Source organism: Pteropus vampyrus, unplaced genomic scaffold, assembly GCF_000151845.1.
Source record: "Pteropus vampyrus isolate Shadow unplaced genomic scaffold, Pvam_2.0 Scaffold363, whole genome shotgun sequence".
In the NCBI taxonomy this organism is placed as follows: Eukaryota; Metazoa; Chordata; class Mammalia; order Chiroptera; family Pteropodidae; genus Pteropus; species Pteropus vampyrus.
Window position 1 is genome coordinate 1,822,905 of NW_011889144.1, and position 6,824 is coordinate 1,829,728.

General features: G+C 40.5%; 1 long non-coding RNA gene across 1 annotated transcript in view; it reads right to left on the minus strand.

Annotated features, from left to right (window-relative positions):
* LOC111731335 overlaps window positions 1–6,824 on the minus strand; it is a 40,883-nt gene that overhangs the window by 15,000 nt on the left and 19,059 nt on the right. The gene's annotated exons all lie outside the window — the stretch shown is intronic.

Genomic DNA, 6,824 nt, shown 5'->3' on the forward strand with positions numbered 1-6,824 from the left:
GAGATGATTATTCATCATATAAGGAATAATTAAAGGAATTGAAAAAGCTTAGCTTAATGAAGGGGTGAATAGGGGAAAGGGATACACATTACAGCCACTTCAAATACTGAAAGGGCTGTCATGTACAGAAGGACATACATTTCTTCAATGTGATTGCAATAGGCAGAATCAAAATCAAAAGGTAAAGGTTATGAAAAGACAAATTTCAGATTACTCCAATTATTTTCCCTGCATTCACATTGTTCTAGATTGAATGTGCTTCTTCTAGCACGAATCCCCCATCCTTGTGACTATTCATGTATCAAAAATCTATAAATCAAGGAAGATCAAAGTAGAGAGCACCAAGTTCTTCTATCGTTCAATCCTGAGATTTGGGGAGCATTTTTATTTCAAAGTGTTTCTACATGTGGTCTTATTCACCTCTTGCAGCAAGTCTAAGGTAGCCTGTCCCTATGCCTCACTTATAGGGCACTGAGGTCCAGAAGGTGAGTGGCATGCCCCAAAACAGCATCAAGATGGTAGAGTTGGGATTCGACTCTACTTCTTGAACTCCTACCCCGGACCTCTGCCACTTGTCCTGCTTCTAGAACAAGAGTTCTTAATTGCCGTCAGAGGCGCACTCCTTAGCACACACTCTGTTTTCATACATACCTTCTGATAGAAAGGGTGCTGAGTGTCAATAAGAAAATAACTGATTATTTGGATCCTTAATCTGTCTCACCAGTTTTGGTAAACTTGTCCCAAATTTCCAAAAGCACAGTTTGAGCAAGTTATAACCCTCTCCATGATTTTCTGTGAATTTCCAATCTTCCTAACTCCAGGGCCCTTGTCTCCGCTGCTGCATCCATAAATCCTTCCTCAGTTTGGTCTTGAACTAGCAGGCACACATTACAATTTCCCACAAGAAAACCCACCTGCAATTTAGCTTTGAGAGCTTAGTAATTTTACTGAGAACTTGATACATATGGGGAGGAATTACACTCCATACCACACAACTGTCTGTCAGCTTCCTGGCTGGCTCCTCACGTCCTCCATCTTTCTTAACCTGACCCATCCTCATGGCCTCTTCACATGCACAGACCCTAGAAAGGTACAGACAGCCTTTCATTCTGCCTCTCTCATAGGTACAGACTGTTCTGTACAGTCTGCCCTCCCTGCCTGTCTGGAATTAATAATAATAATAATAATAATAATAATAATAATAATAATAAAATTAATAATAATAGTCTTCAATTCACCACATCTCTCTGTTCTGATTCCACAAATCTCCCTCAAAATTAACCTAGTTACCATGCCTGAAGTTTCACAATTAGACAAATCAATGGTTCTCAACAGAGGGCCATTTAGCCTCAGCTCTCCCCAGGGGACAGTTGGCAACATCTGGAGACATTTTTGGTTGTCACTTTGAGACAGAGGGGTTACTACTGGCATTGAGTGGGTAGAGGCCAGAAGTGCTGCTCGACATCCTACATTGACAGGACAGAGAATCGTTAAGCCACAAAGACCCGTTAGGCCCAAAATGTCAATAGTGCTGGGTTAAAAATCCCTGAATTAAACCATTTTTCTAGTTGCCTTGCTTGAAGTTTTTCCAATTAGGCAATAAGCAATCTTATTAAAGTGTGGAAAGAGGTGGGGAACATAACTCTGATCAGATTGCTCTCCACCCAGAACACCAAGTGGAAGTCACTGTCTCTAAAATAAAGGGAATTCGGAAAGGCAAATCTGGGGGAAGGAAGAGGAGAAGGCGTGGAGGGAGTTGTGGTGGGCATGAGGCATTTTAAGATGAGACAGACCAAGGCACTACAGTGACTAGTTTTGCCAGAGAGAAGGCTCCAGTCATCAAGCTGGATAGAAATGAAGCCTCCTATTTACAGCCTCCTCGGGGTCACTTGAATATGTGCCGGGAGAGCAGTATCCACCACAGTGACGAGCCACACGTGAGACATGAAACCACGGCAGTGATTCCTGTCCAGAATTGCTATCCCACTAGAAGGTTGTCCAGGTGAATTACACTCTTCTCACGTTTCATTTTCCTTCCAAACTGGAGCAGAGGGTGTAGTTTGTTTTTCAGTTTCAGTTTCTCCTTTTTCTTGAAGGGAAGGACATGTTGCCAAAAATACTCATGAACTGCTTCCTTATTTTTATGATGGAGAAAATGGTTTATTTATTTTACAGTTACATCCACATTAAAATGGCAGCAAGGGATAGCCTGGAGAGCCTGGGGCCCTGTTTCTCCCTGGGCTCCTGAAGTGTTCATGGGCATCTGGAAGGTCTCCCGGACATGGCTCCCCCAGGGATCAGAACACACACACATCCTGTTTAGTTTGTGCCCCCTGAAGAGTCCAAACTTCAAGGGCTATTGAGACAATGTCGGCAGCCACACCAGTGTCCAATCAAAGGCGGCTCTCAGCAGCCTCCCTGGCAGGCAATGCCTGTTGGTTCTTCTCCAGGGACTGGCTGCTTTGCCAGTTCCAGCCAACACCCGCATCTCTGCTCTCTCACTCCCAGGGAGCAACCCTCCCATGCAGATGACATGAGCTTTGTCAAAGGCTAGACTTGAGGACCAATAACTAGTGACAAAAAACAGCAGCTTTAAAATAGCTCTGAAGGTCTCAGTGCCTCCTCTAGCCAGATTAAAGAAGTAATTGAGGGAGAGACCCTGGCAGGATAAGGTGCTGTAGCAAATATGAGAGGCTTTCAGTGAGGGAAAGAGCTCCCCAGCTCTGCATCCATTCTGATCGTGGTGGGTCCTGCACATTTGCCTTCTCTCCACAGTGGAAGCTGGGAGCTCTTGGCACCACTGCCTTTGGGGTCAGCTTTACCAAGGCTTTCCAGTGAAAACAGACTGAAAATTCAATCAGCTCTCCACTCAGCCTGGCTTAGAAGAGGGAGAAAGGCAAAAGAAGAAATAGCATCCATTGGATCCTTTCCAAAGTTCTTCCCAGTGGTCCTGAACCTTTCACAGTGTTTAGTGCTTTCTCAATACGTGGTCTCCCCTCTGCAGACGCCCTAAGACAGTCAGACACCATGAAAACGTATGGGGCTGATTAAGCAAAGACTCAATCACTGGCCACATGACCAGAAAATGTGAGGACCCAGGAATGTACTGTTTAGACATCAGAGGCCAAGGAGATTCTTGTTTGCTTTACAAGAGAATCTGTCTTTTGAAGAGGGCAGAGGGGTGAGGGGGGGGCAGTGTTATGTGTTAGTTGACTTCTCTAAGCTCAGTGGATAAGAGAAGTGGTATCAAGGAGAAGGGGATGGGTTATAAACTGTGTGATGGAGGCCTTGCATATCAAATAGATTTTTTAAAAATTAACCACACAAATATGATAAAATCTGTTTTCAAAATTAAAAAATCTTTTCATCTCACCTATAAAAAATTAACTTTTCGAGGATGTCTTCTAGGCTCTGTGAACACTCCTGATTCTTACATATTGTAAGAGGACCAATTTTGTATTTGCTTTATTGGGTTTATAATCTTCCCAATCATAATAGTATCGGCTGTACTACATCCTGTCGTGCTAATATACACAGGGATCTTCTACTGCAGTGGATAATGCAGGCCCAGCTCTCCACTAACAGTAACTAAGTAACATGGAAATTCATTATTTGCGTATATAGCTTTTTCTCTTTTGTGGATTAATTCCCTACAACTATTCATAGAGTAGGATTACTAGACCTCAGTGAATCTTTTCAGGACTACCATTCTTGAGAAGTGATTGCATAACTAAGGCTACAGGTAACACCATCGTTACTAATTACTGGCAGCTAGAAATCCTTATGCTCAAACATTCAACAAATATATCCAATTTATACTAAAATCTCCTCTCGAAGGTCACAGGGACATCCTTGTCTTGTTCTTGACCTTAGAACCACATTACTTCATTTTCAAATATATGGGATTCCGAGTTATCTTTTGTTGTTAATTCCTAGCTTGGTCCCACTGCCAACACTATCTGTGCAAATGCAGTCCTTTGAAACTTAAAAGGCTTTTTTATAGCTCAGCATATGGTCAAATTTTGCAAATTTTATAAATGTTCCTCCTGTATTGAAAACGTTTGTGGTTTCCTGTACCCTGTAGACATTTCCAATTTTGTCTCCGCCCCACCCCCTCCACCCGCTTAAAACACAGTAAGTGTAGTTAGTTGTCCTATAATCTGTGTCTTGTGATTTCAGTGTCTGTTATGTCTGGGAGTTTATTCTCAGGTTTCTGCTGTTTCTAGGCATGGTCGACCTGAACCAGCAAAAACCTTTGCAAGACGCTCATGCCTTGGAGACATTGGGAAAGTCTGAGGCCTTTGAAGAGAGAGCATAATTTTTTCTGGGCATCTTGGGACATTGTCAATCTAGGGCTGCTTTCACCAATTTCACTATTTGAGGGTGTTTTGGCTGCCTAGGCAATGTGGATATAGGCTGCGGGAACTCTTCCCCATTTTGCCCCTGCTCTGCAGTAACCTGGCAGTTGCTTTTTGAGGGAAAAGATCATTTCTGATTCACTATTTCTTGAGCATGCAGCCTTTGTCTCTTATTAGTCTCCCCAACTGTTTCTCTCACTGCGAAGACCCCCAATTTTCAGAATGAGTGCCCCCAGGAAGAGCTCCCTGTGTGCTGGTTCAGAACTCTAATTTCGTTTGACCATAGCCTGAAAATTTCTGACACCTCTGTCAGCTCATTGATGCATTTAAAACAATGACCAGGATTTTCAGCTGTTTTCAGGGGAAGGAGACTAGCCTGGCCCACCCTCACTGGAAGCAGGCATCTGGGTTCTTTAGTTAAGGTTCTCGGGTGACCCACACTCAACAGAGGGCACTGGAGGCACAATCATTTGTCCTGTCACTCAGTATTTATGAGCACATTTGCTCTCCCAAAGCTGAATGAAGCAGTTTGAGTTTATTTTTAAACTACTCTGTCCTGTAAAGTAAGAATGAAGTCTGTTGCTTTGTTTTCATCTCGTTGCTCTTGTGGGAGGGCAGAGGAACATGAAAACCAAAGCTTGAACTTAGAGTTATGGGACGCATAAAAGAATTATGAATATTAAGGATTTAATTAATATATATTATATCACAAAGGTTTTAAAATATGCAATATAATAATCAATTCTATGTAATATCCTTCAAATATTCAGGATACTTATCACTCGGTAACATTACAAGGCATTTCTAATAAATTCAATATTCAAGTCAATATTGGACCAAAACACTGGTTAAGGCTGGAGCTGAACATACAGTTATTAGCTGAATAATCAAATCAAAAATAGGCTTTGGTGTTTATTTTCTACAGGGGATGAGTAAACATAGTGTACTATTAAACATTCAAACCTAGTCCAATATAAAAAAAAAAAATTCTCTACTTAACAATTCACAAATGTAAAGTGGTATCATCAATTGGATCTTGGAACAAGAAAAAGAACATTAATGGGAACTGACACTGATACTTAACGTTAATTAAACTCTAGACTTTTCAATTTTCTATTTTTATGAGTAATTCTTTGATGTATATAAGTCATTGTCACTGTTTCAGATTATTTCTTCAGGATAGAGTCCAAGGAACTACTGATTAACTGACTTTTCTGGTCTGATCTTGTTAAGAACATGGTAAGAACCAAAACTTAGTTTGAGCCTGGGTGGGAGAGTGCATTGAAATTCAGACCATGCAGTTGGTTGATGATGATCTTTCTGGTTCATGGAGGGGCATGTCTGATTTTTCCAGATCCTTTGTGCTGGGCCCTACAACCAAGTCAAACCAAACAACAAATATTAATTGAACGATTAGTCAGTTAAGAATAAACATAGATAAGTGAGTGGTAGGTATATAGCTAAGACTCTTCCTTGAGGTCACTTATGGACAGGGGGCATCAATAACAATGTATATATCAAAAGTCCCATTATTTTTTTTTTAACTTTTAAACATCATTTATTCTGTCCAGTTTCTACTTTGCCTTCAATCCACGATCCATCTACATGAGTGTAAGCAAACTGGACAGAATGCTGCCTCTATCCCTCAGTTGACTGGCAGCAGCTCTGAGCATTGGCAGAAATTTCTCAGCATGTATAGCAGACAGGCTTCAGGAAAAGGGAAAGACAAGAATCATCTGGAAAATGATTTCATCAGTCTGAAAAAAAAATATCAGTGTATCGGTTGGGGGGGTCATTCATTAACATCAATACCATTGTTTCCATCATCATTAATAGCAGATATTTATTGAGCACCTACTGAATATTGGGCTTAATCAATGACCAAGTAAAGGAATTAATTATTTCAGAAATTAATTAATTCAAAATTCCTCTGAATACAAAGTGTAGATTTTACAGGCTAAGGAATCTTAATGAAGCCTTATGTCTTAAAATGCTGGCTGTGTTTTTTAGGTAGTAATTCTTACATCTATCTTCTACCATATATGAATAGTTTTCTAAAGCTAATACTTGCAAACAATATTGGACTCAAATAAATTCATTCTTTGAAAAACCCAGACAACTTTTTAACTGTCAGTACATCAACAATTTTACCAGCCTGTAACATTTTCTGCCAAACTTTTGAAGATCATTAGAACCAGCTAAGTACAGTGTAATTCAGATGCCTAAAGCAGGACAGGGGAGAATCATATTTTGATTTTATTCACATCTTATTTTTCCCAAGTTTGACTCAATTTAAGCTTGGCTAATTCTTTTTCAGACCGACAGCCACTGAATTATGCAAATAGGCAGAACACGATTCCTCATAAAATGCCCCTTTTCTATTCTTTATTTACACATAGCTGAACAACGAGTTCCCATTTACAATTCTGTGCTACAACATTTTCTGTAATGGATATTATAAAGTAA